The 21,216-nt window shown below is 45.0% G+C and overlaps 1 protein-coding gene across 4 annotated transcripts in view; it reads right to left on the bottom strand.

The window, feature by feature from the left end:
• Window positions 1-1,332, bottom strand: part of LCLAT1 (lysocardiolipin acyltransferase 1) — a 185,751-nt gene extending 184,419 nt beyond the window's left edge. For all 4 annotated transcript variants that reach the window (XM_027621604.2, XM_027621605.2, XM_027621606.1 and 1 more), the window contains exon 1: window positions 1,180-1,332. The gene's annotated coding sequence lies outside the window, so the exon portion shown is untranslated. The remainder of the gene's footprint in view (window positions 1-1,179) is intronic.
• Window positions 1,333-21,216: the final 19,884 nt, after the last annotated feature.

The raw sequence follows: 21,216 nt of genomic DNA, 5'->3' as shown, positions 1-21,216 counted from the left end.
TCACAATGCCTGACACACAGTGAGCACTCCAAAGACAGGAACTACTGATGACTGAAATACAAAGTGCTACTGTGCTTTCTCAATGACAGAACAAGGCACTCCACAAAATCAAGCCTGCTATCAAATAAAAAGTCACTTGATATTATGTTATCCGTCACATCAAAACACAATGTGGCAACAGAAACTTTTTTAAAAAATAACTTTTATAAAATCATTTTCTTTTATTCTCAAAAATCAATTTTGCAAAAAGAACTTTCATTAAGAGACTTTTTGAAAACTAATTATATTTTATGACATATGTTTGCCCAAATAAGCAACATGAATAGACAATATTTCATCTCTGAAAGGCCTTCACCATATTTTTCATTACTTCCCTAGGCTTAAACGGAATCCCAAGCCTCAGCCTTATCTACAGCCACGTGCACGCGAATACAATTAACGAGCTTCGAAGGCAGAGACAACATTCCAAGGAACCCATCTGAAGCAAGTTAAGTACAAGGAAGGAAAACGTCTCTAAGGCACTCGAATACCCTTTTGTTCCCTTCAGTGAGCAGGTAGAAGTTAAGATAGACCTATAACGATCAGACTTGATATCAGCTTCTGGCTGGGGCCTACCTTTCCTCTCGTGGCACTGCCACTCTGGCACCTGTGGGCAGGCATCTGGAGCCTGAAGGATACACAGATTAGGGCTCGAGAGCCCAAGTCCAAGTCTCGCACGTGGCGAACACTTTGGGACGTTTTGCACATATGATTTAACAGAAACAGAACTATGTTCGGGGCGAGGCAGCTCCCGAACCCGTCCAGGTCTGGAGAAGGAAGGTCTTGATACTAATCTATACCACCCACTGGGCACCTGGCCCGCCAAGCCCCGCAACCGCCTCGCCCTCTCCTCCCTCGCGGAGCCGGCCCGCGCGGCCCCGCAGCCCCCAACGCTGTCGCCTGCCTCTGGGAATCGCTTCCCCGCGCCTCCCCTAACCTGAGCCAGCGACGCCGCCACCTGCGTCGGGCCTCCAATTCCTGGCCAAGTGACCGTTACCAGGGCCGCAGCCAGGGGAGGCCCGTGGCTCAGGGGGAAGAGTCCGTGGGGCTGTTCCCCCTCCGCCAACTCGGGGATCCCCCGGCCGCCGCCGCCATTTTACCGGCGCTAAACCCCCCACCTGACAGTTCCCGGCCTCCCACCTGTGACCAGCAGAGGACGTCGCGCGTCGCCGTGGGGGTCGCGTGGACGAACTGGAGAATCCGTAGGGGGCACAACCTCCGAGCAAAACCCGCCGCTAATTCATCCCGAAGCGGGAGGCGTCCGGCCCGTCGCCCTAGTAATGCGTCCCGGCAGGCTTCATCCTGATTGGCTGCGAGCGCCGTGACGCGGCGGCGTCCCCGGCTGCGTGGGAAGCCCGGGTCCCTGGCGCCCCGCCCCTGCTCCCCAGCCGGGGCACCCCGGGCGCCCGTTGTCGAGGGCTCCCTTAAAGGGCCCCGGCTCAGTTCCCCGTCTGGCCTCGTGGGGCCGGGGCGGTGTAGGGGCGAGAAACAATAGCAATAAGAAACCGAGGAGGGCATTGTCCCAGGGAACCTAATCGTCCAGTCGACCCTTAGACTTTCAGAGTGGAAAACAGAAATCTGGGGAATTTAATTTATAAGCCTAATTTATAGCCCGAAGTCCCGGGACAAATCAGTAGTAGAACCAGTTGTAGAACTCAGGTTTCTGATGCGCATACCAAGTTCTCCCTAGCAGGCACAGTATTTCCCCACTCCTAGAGAAAATTCCCCTCCTCTGAGTACCCACATCCCTTACATCACACCCCTTGTGAAAAGTGTTCATTGATGTAGGAAAGACCTTAGGGTTCCAAGCCGACTGCCAAGAAAGAATTCTTGATGTCTTTGGTACAAAAAGGTGATTTTATTAAAACACAGGGACTGGACCTGGGCAGAAAGAGCTACAATGGGGTCATGAGGGGTGGTGACTATATACCTACAAGGTGGGGGGGGGGGGGGTTGTAAGGATAGGGTAAATCTCTAAAGAATTTTGGAAATAAGGTTTCCAGGACTTTGAGGGGACTAGCTATTGTTAGGAAAAGGTCATTTATTACCATCTAGTAAAACCTTAGTCATGAGACCCTTCAGATATATATGGGTGGGCCATATGCTTGGGGGATGATTGCCAACAGTGTCTTAGGGGGTTTAGAGAAAAAGGAAATTTCTAAGGACATTTTTATTTTTTTAAAGTAGACTTAACAGGATCCTGGAGGAAGGGCTAAGATTTCCTTTTGCCCTTAGCAAAGTATTAATATCGAGGAAGTTGAGTCCCTAGAGGAATATCACTCTGCCTCTTTCAAATACTTGCCAATAGGCTGTAGATAGTATGGAAATTTAACAATTTTTCTTTTGCCTTTGTTTCCCACATTCTTCATCACTTTCTACTGTGGTGTATCTCCCCCCTAACCTACTAGAGTCTAAAGCTCCATAATGGTGGGGACTGTGATTAAACCTCTTTTCATTCCCTACACTGCACCTTCCTTCTATTGGCCTTCAACAAAGATTCACAGAATAAAAAATCTTAAAAATAATAAACATAGCCGCTTGTCACACACATAGCCACTCATAAGTCATTCACGCATGTTTATGTATTTTATTTGTTTACTCAACAAGGCATGGTGGGGGGGTGATTTTTCTTTTTTTAAATAGAAGATTCCTGTCCTCACAAAATTTACAGTGTAATAATAATGGACATCTAGATATGGGATGCATAGCTTCAATACAATTAAATTATCCACCACCCCCATTTCTTTGTGAATCAAAAGTTCCTGAGCTCCTTTCTTTTTTTTTTATTATGTTATGTTAATCACCATACATTACATCATTAGTTTTTGATGTAGTGTTCCATGATTCATTGTTTGCATATAACACCCAGTGCTCCATTCAGTATGTGCCCTCTTTAATACCCACCACCAGGCTAACCCATCCCCCCACCCCCTCCCCTCTAGAACCCTCAGTTTGTTTCTCAGAATCCATAGTCTCTCATGGTTCATCTCCCCCTCTGATTCCCCCCCTTCATTTTTCCCCTCCTGCTATCTTCTTTTTTTTTTTAACATATAATGTATTATTTGTTTCAGAGGTACAGGTCTGTGATTCAACAGTCTTACACAATTCACAGCGCCTGAACTCCTTTCCTAAATCAGCTTCACAAACTCTCCAATATTGTTCAGAAATATTGAAATATTTAAGATGTGCTAAAATTGCTGCAGAAAATGATGGTAAACAGCAGAGGGAAACACCAATACAAAAGCCAGCTCTGCCAATTATCTCTATAATCTCAGGCCTCATTTTTATCTTTAAAACAAGATTGCTAGAATAAAAGATCTCAATTTTTTTTTTCCCACTCCAACAAGTTTTTAAGTTTCTTGGTGTCAGAGACCAGGGGAAAAACCCTGAACCTAGAGCTGGGTTTTGATAGCAGGGACTATTTAAATAGTTTATCTTTGCATCTCTGTAACTCCTAGAACTGAAGAACAGAATTCTATGTATTTGAATACAGCCCATGTTGCATAAAGATTAACTGACTTGAATGAATCATCTGGGTTTTTGGGGGTTTTTTTTCTCACTATTTCACCTTCTAGCCTTTGGCCTTTCTTGGGGGTGAAGGTGGGACCTAACGGAAAGGATAGAAACTGTGGAATCTGAGGGTATTCACTCTTTTTTACCCAAAATACTTCTGACACCCACCACATTTGTGAGTTTTCCACACCAACCAACTCTCCAATGCTCTGTGGACACCAACGGGGTGTCCTCCAGTATAACTCAATTCAATACTAACTCCTCGGGGTTAATGCAGACCCCAAAGGTTATAAGGGCTCAGTCCCACAAGACTGCTCCCCAGTTCAGACACCAATCAAAAGTTGGGGCCTCCAGTACCTCTGACCATCCAACTATTAACTTGGGATTCCCACAATCCCCCTGCTCTGGTTCTAATTTGCTAGCCCCCCCCTTCCAATAAGCAGACTCCCACAGCATACAGTGACCTCCTGAAGTGTATATCTGCCAGAACTTTCCACACTGACCATTCTTGTACTGTGCACTTAACTCACTGCTTAAAACACATGAACTTTTAATACAGTTGGGCATCACTGATCATAAACTTTACAAGCTAGGTAAATACTAAGGAAGAAGAGAGTTCAAATTGTATAGAGGACACTTCTGTTCTACTTCGGGCTATAGCCCTATTAATAACTTATTAGTCTTGGTAAAGAAGGTCTTTTGCACTAGGAAGGAGGTCCACTAGGCTAAAACCGTTCTTGAACTCCAAGCCCTGATGAAATTACAGTTTTCTTAGTTTCTCCCCGTGGAGTTTTCCTAAAATGAATCTTATCACCAATCCTGCTCCCAGTAAAAGAACATGTAAGTAGTACAGAGAAAGCTCAAATACCGGCTTCTTCCCTTTACAAGTTACATGGCCTTAGTCGGGTCGTGCAATGTCTCTGACCACAGGGGAGTTCATCTGTAAAATAGGGAGAATAATCTTTCACTTTAGAATTGTCATAAAGGAAAGAGAGAATTCATCCAATAGCAAGCTCTTGTCTTGTATCTCACTTCTACGTGCAATTCCTCCAGTGCAGAGTGTTAAAGCCATCCATGGGCTTGGAAGCCAAAGAAATCTTAAATTTTTTTTTCATTTTTTTTAAAGATTTTATTTTATTTATTTGTCAGAGAGAGAGAGGGAACAAGCAGGGGGAGCAGCAGGCAGAGGGAGAAGCAGGCTCCCTGCTGAGCAGGGAGCCCTGGGCTTGATCCCAGGACCCTGAGATCATGACCTGAGCCGAAGGCAGAGGCTTAGCTGGCTGAGCCACCCAGGCACCCCAAGAAATCTTAATTTAAATTCCATTTCTGACACTTGGTAAACTGAAAATTTGGTTAAGTCACTTAAATTCCTTGGGCCGTTTTCTTACCTGATAAACTTGGCTATTGGTGCTTATTTCTTAGGATTGTTGAGCATATTGAATGAAATCGTAGCAATTATCGCCTCTTATTGAGTATTCTCAGCATGCCCTTCATGCACATCATTTAATTCTCAAAATGATGAAGGATAGTTGGAAGAAAGGCAGGCAGGGACAAGCCCCCCACCCTAAGAGGAAACCACCCTTAAAAGGATTTTACACCACCTGGAAGGAGCCTTCCACCCTTTCCCCCATGATAGGTAGATGACAAAAACCTAATTGGGTGACAGGCACAGGGAGCGTTAATCAGATTAAAACAGCCTGCCAACAAGCCCATAAAAACCCCTAGATCTAAACACCAAATCAGAAACCCTCTCGGGTCCCCTCCCTCTTTGGGATCTTTGTACAATCACTCAATAAACCTTGCTTTACTATCACCCAATAAACCTTGCTTTGCTGCCCACCACTGTCTGGTCTACCTCTTTATTCTCCGATGCGGTGTGACCAAGAAATGAGGGCGCTGAAGGAAAAGAAATCCTGTAACAAAAACATCCTTTTGATGGGTGGGTATGATGAAACTCAGGAGGGTTAAGCCCCTTGCCCAGGGGCTCACAGCCAGTGGGGGTAGAGTTCAGGATTGGAGCCCAGGTCTCTCCGACACTGACACCCTTGTTTCTAACTCTTCTTTCCACCTGTACTGAACATTCTTTGGGGATCATTAGCATATGATTCAAAGGTCCTCACAATTTGCCCTGACTACCTTAGGGGTCCACCCCAGTCTTTCAAGCTTGCTCCTTCCAGGCCCCTGACCAGCCAGCTAAGCTGTTTGCTACTGCCTTTGTCCCTGTACATCCTCTTGAGCCAGTTCTCTCCCCCACAACATAAATGACTAGGAACACGGGCCTCAACTGTGCCCATTGGGAAGATTACTCTCACCCGGAGTAGGTCTGCAGGGAAATAACAGTCCGTTTTCCTCTTGCATCCGCAGACCAAGCCTATCAGCCTTCAATCACTCAGGGTTTTCCTCCTCTGTTATCTAGTCAAGGGAACTTCCCAGGGATGAAGGAAGAGGCCGTGGTCCAACATTAGTAGGAGAAATGAGGATCTGGGCCATCTGTTCATGCAGCTCACGTGTGTCCTCTGGGCCTGCTCATATTCAATTTTGGATGTACTGTTTCCTGTTTCCATTTTAAAAGACTGCTGCTAGGCCCCCACTTAAGAGCTGGTGGATCTGATATTGCCCAATTCATAATGGACAGTTGGAGTTACAGTCATTTGCCCCATGGTCAGATGCTCAGATAGTCAGGGCTCAGTAGCATGCCAGGAGACGCTTTCTAAATATACGTGGCTCAGTCATTGAAGTGTCCACCTTTGGCTCTGGTCATGATCCCAGGGTCCTGAGATCGAGCCCCACATCGGGCTCCCTGCTCCGCGGGAAGCCTGCTTCTCCCTCTCCCACTCCCCCTGCTTGTGTTCCCCCTCTCGCTGTGTCTCTCTCTGTCAAATAAATAAATAAAATCTTTTTAAAAATAAATTAATTAAATAAAATAAAAAATAAATAAATACACGTGGCTCTCTCCCGTAGTTGGCATGGCCATGCTCTAGAACCCTAGGGGGTTGCTGCACTGTGACTCCAGTTTTGGGACTTGCCAGAGGCTCCACATGGTCTTAACCCTACAGCAGATGCCTCTGATTTCATGAGATGTGTCAGGCGGTATGGACCAAGTGATGGGGCTGCTTGTACCATGGGCTGGACATTCTGCGGCATCCTTTCTTGATCTGAGCCCTACTTAAAACGAGCCACCTTCCACAATCTGAAGAGGTCTACCAAGTGTTATGCTTCTTTCTTAGTGGCAGAAGATACAAGGTGCAGTAAGTTGTCCTTGACTTTGGAGGAAATGTCCTGAGGTGCCCCAGACCAGTGGACCACTTCACTATCCAGATAAGGTCTATACTTCAGATAATAGTGTTGTGTCAAAATTATTTTTTTTTGTTTTTATATATGTTCTACACTGATGTAAGATATTAATGTGAGGACAAGCTGGGTTAAAGGCATAGAGAAGTTTCAGTTCTCCCTTTGCATCTGTCCTATAAGTCTAAAGTTATGTCAAAAAATGGTTTTTTAAAATAATAACTGTTATTTAAATTTTTCATCAATATAGCAGGCTTCTGATTTTTCTGGGGTTTATCCACTCTCTTGAATGTATGCGCCTCAACAAGGCATCCAAAATATTTGCATTTCGGCTCATCAGATTTGACTAGCACAATATTTCCATATGCTAGAACAATGAGGTAGTATGTAGAATGGCCAGATGGACCAGGTCTCTTTGGAATACAATATGACAGAAAACAGGAAAATGAACAGAGCTCTAGAGCAAGATAATAAAAGTGTAATATTAGGGACGCCTGGGGGGCTCAGTCGGTTGAGCATCTGGCTTTGGCTCAGGTCATGATCCTGGGATGGAGCCCTGTGCCAGGCTCCCTGCTCGGCCAGGCTCCCTGCTCAGTGGGGAGTCTGCTTCTCCCTCTCCCTTGCCCCCCCGTCAAATAAATAAATAAAACCTTTTTTAAAAAAGCGTAATATTGTCTGTCTCATATGAATGTCATTTTCCCCTGAATGTGATACCGTTTTTGTTTATTTTCTTTTTTCTGGGATGGGGAGCAGTACCAGGGGCTTTGTTTGGCTTTTCCTGCTACAGTAGCTCCTACGCTATGGGTTAAAAACCAATATGAGGGTTCTGTCAGCTGCTAAATATGTCCATTCCAATTATACATTCAGAAATCAGGGAAATGATCACCAGGTTGGTAAGTGGACCCAGTGGACCCACTGTGAGACAGACCTGAGAAAAGACTTCATTTATTATCTGACTCCAATATGCCCCGACTTTAATGGGGGGCCCATGATGGTGCTTTGGACCCCTAGGTATACCCATCAACTTGGACCCTGAATCCAACATCTCTCAAAAGTTCAGGGTATTCCTCTTTCCCCAGTCAGTGGTTATCCAGGGAATAAGCATAAATCACTTTGGAGAAGGACTGAAGACATGTGAATATACTTGCTGTGCTGTTCTAGGTCCTTTCTCATGGACACCCAGCCTCCCCTTCAGTCCATGTGCTCTAGGTCTGAGAACAGGCTTAGTTCTTGAAACCAGACAAGAGATCGTGACTTGTCATTGCAGTGAGATTGACTCCAGCCATCCACTCATGCTTTCTTAATCTTTTCTGATTATATATTAAGCAGTACCCTTTCTTGCTACTCATCTACTTCTTGTCCTTAGAAATACTGTGTTCTTGGGACACCTGGATGGGTCAGCGGTTAAGCATCTGCCTTCAGCTCAGGTCATGATCCCAGGGTCCTGGGACTGAGCCCCACATTGGGCTCCCTGCTCAGCGGAGAGCCTGCTTCTCCCTCTTCCCCTGCTGCCCCGCCCCCTGCTTGTGCTCTCTGTCTGTCTGTCAAATAAATAAATAAAATCTTTAAGAAAAAAAAAGAAATACTGTGTTCTCTTATTCATCTCCATAGATCAGCTCAGTCTCCCTGGCTGCCACAGGGGTCTCTGCTATTCTAGGATCCTGTTATCTCCATTGTACTGGGGGATCCTATTCTATTACAGCATCTTCCACCATCAGCCCTGGTCTACAGAATTCAAATACCACTGAGCTTCTCAATGATGCTGGTGCCCCCTCTGGAGCATTTGCTATTTGACCTCAAGCATAAGCATTTGACCTTAATAGCCATCCAGGCCCTCCTGAAGAACATAGTTGAAAGGTTTTCTGATCTTATTTGGTCAATGTATTTTAGCACACTTACTTCTCAAAGCTTTTTGATTCCTATGTCTGCCTTCTGCCATGATAGTTCTGGCATCTCTACTTTATTTAATGTAGTCGTTACTTTCCCCAGTTTACAAGAATCAGCCCAGCAGTGTATTAGAACTTGTTCCAAGAGCTCTTGCCACCATATTAAATACTGTCATGGGAATGTGCCTCTTATCAGCAAATTCCCCTAAACCAGCTTTATATTCCACCTCCCTTAATCCAATACAGCCAGGATCCCACACCTAGGCATAATCCCCCCTATCATTAGCTAGGTCCTGCAGCCCCTGTGGCATATAATCTTTTCTCTCCTTTATAGTCCCAAAACCTCCCCCATCAGATCAGGGTGAGATTTGACCCATTTTAAGTGAGATGAGCTTCTACGTTCCAAAAGGCCGAGAGGCCCACTTCTGCAGGTATAGATAGTTCAGGGAATCTGAGGGTTCAAGGTTCTCATGTGTGTCTACTCAGATATCCCAACCCTAAATCTCAAGTTTCCTCTTTTCCCCAGTTTCACTGATACATAATTGACATGTAATGTTGTGTAAATTTAGGATGTACATGATGATCTGATATACACATATGTTATGAAATGCTTACCACAATAAGGTTAGTTGATACATCTATCACTTCAAATAGTTGCCTTTTTGTATGTGTGTGTGTGGTACTCTGGAGCATAAATTATACCACAAGTTTATTCAACCTTGAGGCAAGGGGGCTAGCCACTTGTATTCCTATATCAGTCAGTGATTGACTGCAGGCTGCCTGAGGGTGGGGGGTGCATAACCAGCTGGGCAAGGCAGCTCCTACTTGGCCGAGAGGAATCCTTGCAGAAACAGGGAAGCTGTGAGCCATTAGGAATCAATGCCCACAGCAGCAGGGGGATGGGTGACTCATCTGGGATGGGCACCAACAGAATTCACTACAGATACAACATAAAAGCTAAGTCAGTGTTAGCCTTTTATTATTTTATTTATTTTATTTTATATAGGCTTCATGCTCAGTGTGGAGCCCAATGTGGGGCTTGAACTCACAACCCTGAGATCAAGAGTCAATACTCAACTGACTGAGCCACCCAGACCCCCCAGTGGTAGCTTTCTAAAAGTATACACATATGATCACACATGTCTAGAATATCAGGGAACCCATCGCAGTAGTTGCCTCCGGGAAGAAGACTTGAACACCATTGAACTGACACATCAATGTATTGCCTTTTGTACTGTCTGAATTTTAACCAGATGCATGTATTACCATTTTAATTTGGGAAGGGAAAAACTAAAAGCCCCTTTAATGTGCCTAGAAGATTAGGACATGCTATGAAGTTGCTGTACTGCCCTGAAGGTTAGTTTTCCCCAAGTTTCGGAATCCTTCCCGAAGCCTACACCGCAGTATCACAGCTGATGAATTACTCCAGCTCATGAGCCATTGATTTGATAGTCACATTTAATAGGGCACTCTCTGCAATGCTCAGGGAAACACTATGACAACCAGGAAATCCCAAGTCCTCATTCTTATTGTACTTTTATTTTGGGGGTACTCTCTATGCCCACGTAATTACTTCCTCCACTTCAAAATGGGATAGTAATGAGGTAGAATATGTACTCAGTCACAGATCTCATAAAGAGGCAAGGAAGCCTCAGCCAGTAAAACTGGAATAACTCTCCTCAGTGGTAACAAGTGGAAGGAACACACAGCCCAATGCGGGCAGAGGCCACAGTACCCAGCAGGAGGCTGAGAGCTACCCATTTCCTACAGCTCGGTTTCCCCGTTTGCAAAAATCACTGTGACTGAGACTTAGCATACTCTTAGTTACCTGGCGATATTCTGGAATTCAAAAGGTATTTGAAAGCAAAGGTTCTGACGTCCTGAGAAGGCACTGTGTCTTAGGGAGTTCAGGAGTCTCAGTGCTGGAATGAGTGGCTAGGAAGATGTGATACGTTGGTGGTAACACAAACCAGTGGTGGAATCTAATTCTAATTGTTCTCTTTTTGCTCCTCTAGCTCTAAAAGGGGTGTGTGTGTGTGTGTGTGTGTGTGTGTGTGTGTGTGTGTGTGTGTATCCCCCTACCGCACACACATACACTTTTTGCTGACTTGTCCTGCTTGCATCTCCTGGCTCCATGGCCCTTTGTCTCTGGTGGAGTTCAGCTAATGGGAGGCACCGACAGGATTCTGCAGGGTGGACTGAGAAAAAGATCAAGCCTTTGGTTCCCTGGGCTCCCTCCCTGTGGGGCTGTGGGTTGACAATGGCTTTATACTCCACCTAAGGCCATAGCTCCTCTCCTACAGCTCAGCTCTCCCTAAGTCCTGGCACCCATTCCCTCCCCCTATCCCTTAAGGATGTGTGGCCTGCCTAATTTATCAAAGCTAGCCCTGGGGTGCTTCATCATCCTCTATTAATCTCCCTTAATTCCACCTTTATAGTAATGCCTTTAACTCCTTCCAATCATCCCTTCTGAACATTCCATTTGTTTCTTGCCAATATCCTATGTGATACATCAATGGACGAAAATTTCACTTGGGCTAAAAAGATTAAAATGCCAGAAAGTAAATTTAGAACGCTGGTGATGAATCACTCATCTAACAAACATAAACATTTGTCCTCCTGCTTTTTAACACAAACCTTCTGGTATCAGTAAGAAATGCTTTCAGCTATAAGTAACAGCAAACTCAATTTACAATGGCTTAAACCACATGGGTATTTATTATTAATTACTCAAAGGACAGATGTAGGCAGTCTTAGAATTGGTTTTATAACTCAAGGAGGACAGCAAGGACCCTGGTTCTTACCATCCTTCTCCTTTGCCTTCCTTAGCATGTTGGTTTTAAATGTTCACACTTGTTGCCTCATAGCCACAAAATGGTTGCCACAACTCCAGTCATCAAAGGCAGGAAATAGTAAACAGAGTAAAAGGTGTTCTCCTTATGAGACTTTATCTTTTTAACCAGGAAGAAAAATCCTCTCCAGAAACTTCCCCACAAATGTCCCTGATTGTCCCATTGGCCAGAACTTAGTCACATGGCCACCTCTATCTGTAAAAGAAGTGTGGGAAAGCAAGCATCTGACTTTCCAGAATCTATAGGGGGAGGTGGCAAAAGAAAGGAGAGTTGGGAATAGAAATTTAGTAACCAACCAACACTGTTTATCACATCCTATGCTGCCAGTGAATCCCTCAGCCCAATTGTCCCTCTCTGAGAAGTCACTTATGCTGTCTCGCAATAAGAAATGTCTGTTACCTCTTCCCCACTGTTTCTCTAAATGGTAATGAACTTTAAGGCCCAACTCCAATTCCTTCAGCATCTATTTATAACCTTCATTGAATCACCCTGACATCTACATAATCTGTCTGGAATGGCCATCCAGAAAACTGTACTAACTATATTTTCTTAATTTCTTATTCTTGCTGCTCTGGTATCTGGGGCCTCATTCCTAGAGAAAGCAAAAAATTTGCCTGGGAGCCTACCTTTCATATGTACACTAACCAATCCAGAGCACACACACACACACACACACACACACACACACACACACACACACCCCGCCCCGCTTCTCTCTGGTTCTTCTATTCCAGGCTAATTTCCCTGCCCTAATCACCCCAAGGACCAGTACCAGACAACTTGGGACATCCCCTCTACCCCAGAGCCTGCTCCAGTTACTCAAACTAACCAATCCTAAACCTGCTTACTCTGCCTTACCTGTCCCTTCCCATGGAAACCACAGTAAAGCCTTTGCCCATGTTTTCTTCCCACTGCTTCACCTCCTGACTGAACCTGGTGCTTTCCCATATGGCCTCTGGGCTGGGCAGTGTCTCCTCCTCTTGGGAACTATGAATAACAGTTTTTTTCAATGGCAGTCCTATGTGTTGATCTCACCTTACCTGAATAATAATAAAAGGTACATTTTTAATGAGTTTTTTTAAGACGTTATTTATTCATTTACCTGAGAGAAACAAAACCCTTCTCCATAATCTACTCCCCTTGGTGGTTTCTTACCTATTGTCCTTTCTATCCAGGGACCAGCTCTGTAGGGTTATTGTTCCTGGACTGCAATTGGTCATGTCTTACTGTCCTTCCCTAGAATAGACACATATTCCCCATGGTCTTCCCACCACAGCTCCTACAAGACAGATCCATCTTTCCCTGCTAATGTTGCCACTGCTGGGAAGTATAATTTAAGGTAGGTCAAGGACCACATGCTTTCAGCATTGAGGAAAAAGACACAAGGGGCATTATAGGAAAAGAACACCATCTGCTACAAACTAAATTATTTAATTTTACTATAACCCCAGAAATGATATATTGTTCTCATTTTACAGATGTAAAAATGAGACTCAGTGTATAAGTTTCCTACTGCTGCTGCAACAAATTATCACTCACGTGGTGGCTTAAAACAGCAGGGATTTATTCTCGTACAGGTGTAGAGGTCAGAAGTCCAAAATCAGTTTCACTGGGCTAATGTCAAGGTGTTGGCAGTGCTGGTCCCTCCTGGAGGCTCTGAAGGGAGAGCCCACTTCCCTGCCTGTTTCAGCTTCAAGCGGCCATCAGCACTATTGGGTGTGTGGCCCTGTCTTCTATCTTCAAACATATCATTCACTGATCTCTGCTCTCCACATCTCATCACCTTCTCCTATTACTATGGAAACATAGTAAAATGTCCCTCTGCCTCCCTTTTACTTTTCTTCTTTTTAATCGAAGTGTAATTGACACACAATGTTACATTAGTCAGCTACAACATGGTGATTCCACAAGTCTATACGATATTCTGTGCTCACCACCAGCGTAGCTGCCGTCTATCACCATATAACGCTTTTACATTGACTATATTCCCTGTGCTTGCCTCTCGTTGCCATGACTTATGCATTCCATAACTGGAAGCCTGTACCCCCACTCCCCTTCACCCCTGCCTCCCTCTTTTAAGAACACTTGTGATTACATTTAAGGCCCACCCAAATAATCCTGGATAATCCTCCCATGTCAAAATTTGTAATTTAATTATAATTGCAAAAACCCTTTTGCTATCTAAGGCACTATTCATAGGTTACAGAAATTAGAACTGTATAGTTTTGAGGGCAATTATTCAGCCTATCACACTGAATTTCACTGAGCTGAAATCATAGTGTCAGCATTCCTGCATGCTGCAAGGACTGCATCATTCTGGAATGTCTAGGGGAGAATCCATCTCCTTACCATTTCCAGCTTCTAACAGTCACTTGCACTCCTTGGCTTGAGGCTGCTTCCTCCTTCTTCAAGGCCAGCAGTGAAGCATCTTCAAATCTCTCACTGACTCCAACCCTGCTTCCTTCATCACTTCACCTTCTTTGACCTGACCCCCCTCCTCCCTCCCTTTTTCCCTTATAAGGACACTTGTGATTACACTGGGCCCGGGAAGACCTCACCTGCAAAGTCCCTTCACCATATAAGGTAACATATTCACACTTAGGGGTTTAGGACCTGGGCATCTTTGTCTTTTATGGGGCCGTTATTTCTGCCTCCCCCACTCAGGCAGAACGCAATTCAGGGGTTGCTGGGGACAGGGGTAGAGAGGAACAGAAGAGAGGGCCTACAAAGGAGCAGGAGAAAACTTTTGGGGGTGATGTTTGTGATCATCATGATTGGGTGATGGTTTCATGGGTGTACACATATGTTAAAACTTCTCAAATTGTATGCTTTAAAAAAGTATGTGCAGTATGTTCTCCGTCCATTATCCCTCAATAAAGCTATTTAAAAATTAAATGTGGAAAAAAAAAAAAAGCAAACCTCAGAGGCTTTGGCTAAGTGTAGGAGCTAGACAGTCATGTAGCCAAGATGCATCCCCAGTCCATCTGATGTCAAACCCCGTGCCTGTGATAGAGCATCACTTCCTTTATCCTCTCTTCTGTATGTCTGGTACGATAATGTTTGCCCTTTAGGGCTATGAGTACATGGTACTTGCTCGATAAATGGTCACTTCCTTCCCTTTCTCCGTTTAGGCTTACTGACTGGTCAGAGTTTCTAAGTATCCTGGGCCATGTTCTATGTCAAAGAACCTGAAAGTTGACGTTTTCTTTATGAGAGAGAGAAAGGCATCTGAGAAAAAAAAAGTCAAATGGAGCCAACAGGATGGTAAATAGGCCTTATCTTCAGGGACTCTCAGCCACAAATGCCCCAGACTCTAACATGCAAACCAATGCCCAGGATCCAGATGTAGTGTGTTATTTGAGTCTCTCAGAAATGTAGCCTGGTTCTTTTTGTTGCCTGGTAATGAGAGAGAATTCCCATGAACAAATAAGAGGCAGCAAGCATGTAGAAGGTGCCTGTGTTATAAACAAACAATGGCATGAATAATGCTTGCTGTGCCAAGATCAAAAAGTCCTCCATGCTTGGTCCATGGGGATGAAACACCACAGTCAAGATACCCAAACCTGTTTCCAAGGTTTCCTCAAAAGAAGAAAATGTATCCAACTTTCCATCAGTTATGTATTTATGTGTTTAGGACACAGTATCCTCAATTCCTAGATAAATGAAACCGTTTTTGAAAAAAAGGACCTATGTTTCCATTTTCCCCCGGAATTCTTCATGGAACACTATATACCCCAGGCTGCCCCATCCTTGATGGCACCTGTCATGGGCTTCAGATTCAGGTTGTAGATTTCACCTTGGATCCATTTCCTTAATCTCTGTATCTACCATTTCCACCCAAGGCCGTGCATGTCAGATGATCATATTCACCTTATGTTGGTCATATCCATCAATGTAGGGAAATAGGAATAAATAAATGAAAAGAGTGATGGGAAAGAGAAGAGGGGAGGGAATAGGAGATCTGCAGTCCTCAGTTTACCACGGGGAAGCACTGTCCAGTTCACAGACCAGCAGGCAAGCTACTAACATGCAATGCATTTAATACAGATAGTCCTGGTTTCAACTTGATAAATACAGTAGAGAGCCAGACACGGTGACTGAGTTCCGCTGCCACTTGTCAACCCTACGATTTGAGGCAAATGAGTTTAACTTCTTTGAGCCTCAGTTTCCCCATCTGTTACATGAGAGTAATAAGTAGTTTTTGGCTGTGGAGCTGTTGCAAAGAGATGCTTAGCAGATAGAAGTTGCTTTCTCTTCCCTTCTTTTTCTTCTCTCTGCCTTTATCTAATTTAGCTTATGAATTTGTTCCAGCTAAATGCCTCTGGGGAGACAAAAATGTGAATGCCAATCAACCCAGAAAGAAAGTGCTAGTACACTGCGACCCACGGTGAACCATTACTCCTCAAAAGCACTGAGAGTAGGCAGTTCTGGCCGGCAGCCATGTTTTGGCACTGAATCATGTCCTGTTTTGCATTGGCTCTAATTGTTTCAAGTCATTTCCCCTCTCTCAGAGTCAATTTCCTAGCCAGTTGAAGCCTGAGCGTGAATAAGATAATCCGTATGCCCTGTCTAGTTCTTCTCAGTTCCCTCTCCTACCCATCCACCTCTGCCTGCAGCATAAAAACCCTGCAAATAGTAATGGTGACAGAGAGCCAAGCAAAGCCCTTTACTCAGAGCAAGTTCTCTGCAGCGTAAGGCTGAGGCCATGCTCCAGGTCTCTGGTTGCTGCCCAGAACCCCGGCTATCCTGGCCCATCCTTGTAGAGTCATGACTCTCTACACTCAACTCAATGTGCACCCCTCCGAGAGCGTCTGATGACAGAAGAGGAAGCTCTGAGCTCAGGTAGCTGAAGACTAGCATTCGGAACAGTCCTGTTAGAATTTGGTGCTTGGCAGCTTCTGTTGCTTCCCCCCCAAGGAAGCTGAGATGATCATGCTTTGCCCTCACTCTCAAGAAGCACGGTTCTCAACTTTGGCTACACATTAGAACCTCTCCCTTCCCCCATCCCCCGCCCCGCCCCGGGGGAGCTTTTAAAACAGCAGAGATTATAATTGTATTGGTTTGGGATGGGGTCTGGGCCCTGGTATTTTTAAAAAGCTCCCCAGGCAATTCTAAATGGATTCAAGATTGAGAATCACTGATCTAGGTCAGAGACTGGAGTGTAATTATGGGGGCCAGTACCTGATTTTCTGAATACGTCTACAATAGGCTAGTGATAAGCCCAAAGTGGGATGGTTGAAAGAGTGAATGACTTTGTGTCTAAATTCCCAACGCTTAGCATGGTGCCTCCCACAGAGTAGGTGTTTGTTGGACAAATAAATGCGTGAAAGAACAAACAAGTTTGAGATAGTATAATGGAACGAGTATTGGACTACAGGCCACAAAACCATGTTCCTTGCTGTGATATTGTGGTTCATAATAAGAAATATATATTTGGTCTTCTTCCCTGTCCCTGGTACAGAGTTCCTAAAACCCTTGGAATTTCCTAACCGATGATAGCAATCTTTTGTTATGTTAGTGAGGTGATTTTTGGAAAGCTCCTAGGTCACCTTTGGCTGGGGGCTGGCTGCCAGGGCAGCAAACCACAGTGTCAGAGAGTTGGAATTTTCGGTCCTAGCCTTCCCTCCTGCCCTACCTCTGGGGAGGAGAGAGGAGCTGGAGATTGAGTTCTATCACCACTGGCCAATTATTTAATCAATTAATGCCTGTGTAATGAAACCTCCCTAAAATCCCAAAAGGATGGGGTTTGGAGAGCTTCCAGATTGGTGAACACAGGGACATACGGACAGCGTGGCATATTTTGAGATCATGGAAGCTCTGAGTCCCTTCCCACACACCTTGCCCTCTGCTTCTCTTCCATCTTGCTGTTCCAGAGTTCTGTCTTGCAGCAGAGCTGTTCCTCTGGCCCCCAGTCTGATCCCGGCATGACAGCTCTTCTTAGGGATCTTGAAGCCATGCTGCCTGACCCACATCTCAGTCCTGCCAGCAAGCCCTGAACAGCAGGTCCTTGTCTGGGTCCTCCCTAGTTGCCCTTGCTCCCGACTCCATGATTCCCAGCACAGTACTGGCCCAAAGTGAGTGCTCAATGGGTAAATGAACGAACAAATGTGCCTGCATTTCTGCCTCTGAGTGCAGCTTTAACATATGCCTATGTCTCTTGTTTTGTCAGCTCTCTAGGCACCCATCTGATGGCTGTGGACTTGGTTTCTTGAAAGGGGTGTGAATGTGTTGGCTCCTCAGTTTGAACATCCCCCTGCTGCCACCTAGGAGAAGCATCCGCTCTACCACCCACAGCTCTTTGGGCCCCCCACCAGCCAAGCCAGACCTTGGCCCTTCATGTAGGGGTATTTGGAATTCAGACAAAACACATGGTGTTTGCCCAGGATCTTGCTGTTTTTATTTATGTTTTTAAATAACTTGTTTTTCTTATTATTACAAAATAACACATGTTCGTTTGAAAAAAAAAATTGGAAAAACCAGGCAAGCAAAAATTAAGAAAGTACAAATCTTTCATAAATCTCTCAGTCTCAGAGAATCACTGTTAAATGTTCCTAGTTGTGTATGCATGCGCACACATGTGCGCACATGCATACATATTTAGAACAATGGGGTCATCCTGTACTTACTTAGTGATTCGTAACCTGCTCCTCTCACTTACCAATGTCTCACTGCTTTAAATTGTCATCTTGCACTATTATTTATCCCCACCCCCGAGGGTCTCCTTCTGCTGTCCTTAGTTGCTTACGGTTTTTTACAAAATGAGCAACCTAAGTCAGAACAACCCAAATCAATCGGCAATACGGAGGACTTTTCCAGCTAACTAACTGATGCCAGTGGTAATCTGCTTTGACCAGCGGTGTCTACTCAGAGAGAAACCTTACATCCTATAAAATGTTTGTTTCATCCAGAGCTCCGGGGCTCAGGCTTTAATAGAAACAAAGAGTTTACTGAGCAGCCATAACCTTAAAATTGCTACAGTTTCTATGAAACTGGAAAATTCCATCACCACAGCCAATGTCAACAGCACAGGCAAGAAAGGAATGTAGGAATTCAAAGGAGGGAAGAATTTGATTAAGAGCGACTACGGGTAACTGGCAAAAACTCTACAAAAATGACCAGAAGGCGCCGGCTTCCAGCATAGGCATCCAGAAATTAGATTATAGGCACTGGCCCTCCCTGAGGCGGGTAAGGTGGCAGACATGTAACACGCGTTTGTACAAAGAATGAACCTAGGCTGGATTTCAGGTTCTGGCAGATGTGCAACTGGGTCCCAGCATCCCAGGAAGCTCCTCCCCCTCGGGGGACTACAGGTCAGGGTCCCCTTGTGACTCCCACAAACGTTGTTTGAGAGAGCAGGATGGCTGGCAGGAGGGCGGGGGCAGGGGGGTTGCGGGGAGAGCACTAGGGTTCAGACTGAAAGAGAAGTGAGGAGGTGTAACTCGCATCACACATCAGACAAGAAGAGCTTAAAATGCTGTAGCTTCCAGGTCCGTCCTTCCCACCGAGAGTATTGCAGAGGACTCCAAACCAGGGTCCCTTCTTTTCTGATGCTGTTCTACACGACCCGCTCACCACCATTCCGCCCAGGGTAATTTTCATAGTCTAAGTCTACAGTTGCGTGTCTTAAATGGTCTCTGTTCTCTTTTTTCAGTTACAAAAATATTTTCATATGAGGACGTTAAAGATTTACTCTATTCCCTTTCAAATATGCAATTCAGTATTATTAGCCATGCTGTACATGACATGCTCTCTCCTAATATTTATGAAAAGCAAGGAATACTTGCACACTGTTTACAAATTCAAGAGAACCAAAAGGCCCATGGTGGAAAACATTAGTCACTTGCTTCGGCTCCCTACCAGTTCCCTGCCGCCCTGCTCCCATTGTGGCCATTCTGTTGGAGCTGTGTTTCTCTTCTTTATTGTCTAATATTTTTGTAATGTAGTTATAGCGATAGGCAGCATTTTCTAATTTACCATGTGCCAAGAACCGTGGATTATTTAAATATTTTTTTTAAAGATTTTATTTATTTGCCAGAGAGAGCGGGCATAAAAGCAGGGGGAGCAGCAGGCCAAGGGAGAAGCAGACTCCCCGCTGAGCAAGGAGCCCAATGCAGGACTCTATCCCAGGACCCCAGGATCATGACCTGAGCTGAAGGCAGACGCTTAACGAACTGAGCTACCCAGGCATCCTGAACTGTGGATTATTTATTTATTTATTTAAGATTTTACTTATTTATTTGACAGGGAGAGAGACACAGCGAGAGAGGGAACACAAGCAGGGGGAGTGGGAGAGGGAGAAGCAGGCTTCCCCCAGAGCAGGGAGCCCGATGCGGGGCTCGATCCCAGGACCCTAGGACCATGACCTGAGCCAAAGGCAGACGCTTAACGACTGAGCCACCCAGGCGCCCCTGAACCGTGGATTATTTAAAGATTTATTTTTTAATTTATTTTAGAGACAGAGAGAGAGCTCATGCACATGAGTGGGGGGAGGGGTAGAGGGAGAGAATCTCCAAGCAGACTCCCTGCTGAGCATGGAGCCTAACACTGGGGCTCACTGGGCTGGATTTCACAACCCTGAGATCATGACCGGAGCTGAAATCAAGAGTTGGACACTTAGCCGACTGAGCCACCCAGGAGCCAAGAACTGTGGATCATTTAATTTAAATCTTATAAAACCTTACCAGGTAGGTACTGTTATTATTCCCATTTCACAGACAAGGAAACAGAATCAGAGAGGTTGAGTGACTTGCTCCAAATTGTACAGCTAGTATCTGGTGGACCTAGCATCACTTCATATTGCTTTTAGAATTTTAAGCCTGGACTCTGTGTGTGTGTTCTCCACATCTAATCACTCCAAGTTAAGCTTTATTAGGGCAAAATTTCTCTAACTGCACCCATCCTGCCAGGTAGCTCCAGCGGTCCTTAGATGAGAGAACCAGTGGAAGAAAAATTCAAGAAACTGAGGCAAGATTAGCTTTAAAAGACACTGTAGATCAGGTCTGTTTTGCCTGTAGAGGGGACCCCCTTGCCTTGGGGCCTGTAGTGTGGAAAGGTGGTTTCTTTTCTCTCTCGTTCTGGCAATTTTTTTATTTCTCTTTTTATTTATGTATTTATGTTTTATGTATGTATGTATTTAGTGTTTCGGAGAAAGCAGAATTAATAAGACTATTTTTGATTTGGGGGAACAAAAGAGAAGCTGCAGAGCAAAACTCTTCCCTTGCTGATGAAGGCCATGCGGAGCTGCGAGGTTACTACAATCTCTGAGGTTTTTAGAACACCTAACCCTGGAGATTGCTTCCCGGTGTCATTTTAATTCCACGAATCCCCTCTGCACTCCAGGGTCACTCCTGCAATCAAGCCAAGGAGACTGAAACAGAGTAAGATGACCTCCGGGGAGTCCTGGAAACAGAAACTCCTTGTATGGAGAGTGTGTTCTTTACAGAGTCAGTTTGAACATGCAAGCACAATCCTGCTCCTGAGAGTTACTGGTACACAGAAGGGCACCCTGCGCCCCAGCACACCAAGATTCAGGAAGGAGAGAGAGCATTTGGGGGCTGCTGAAATTTACCATGACTTCAATTTGATTTAGACAAATGGAAAGTTCCAGTCTGTGTCAGAACACCCTCATGGGGACAGGA

This window comes from Zalophus californianus, chromosome 8 (genome assembly GCF_009762305.2).
Source record: "Zalophus californianus isolate mZalCal1 chromosome 8, mZalCal1.pri.v2, whole genome shotgun sequence".
In the NCBI taxonomy this organism is placed as follows: Eukaryota; Metazoa; Chordata; class Mammalia; order Carnivora; family Otariidae; genus Zalophus; species Zalophus californianus.
Note: the sequence above shows the minus strand (reverse complement) of the source record. Positions and strands in the feature narration are given on the sequence as shown.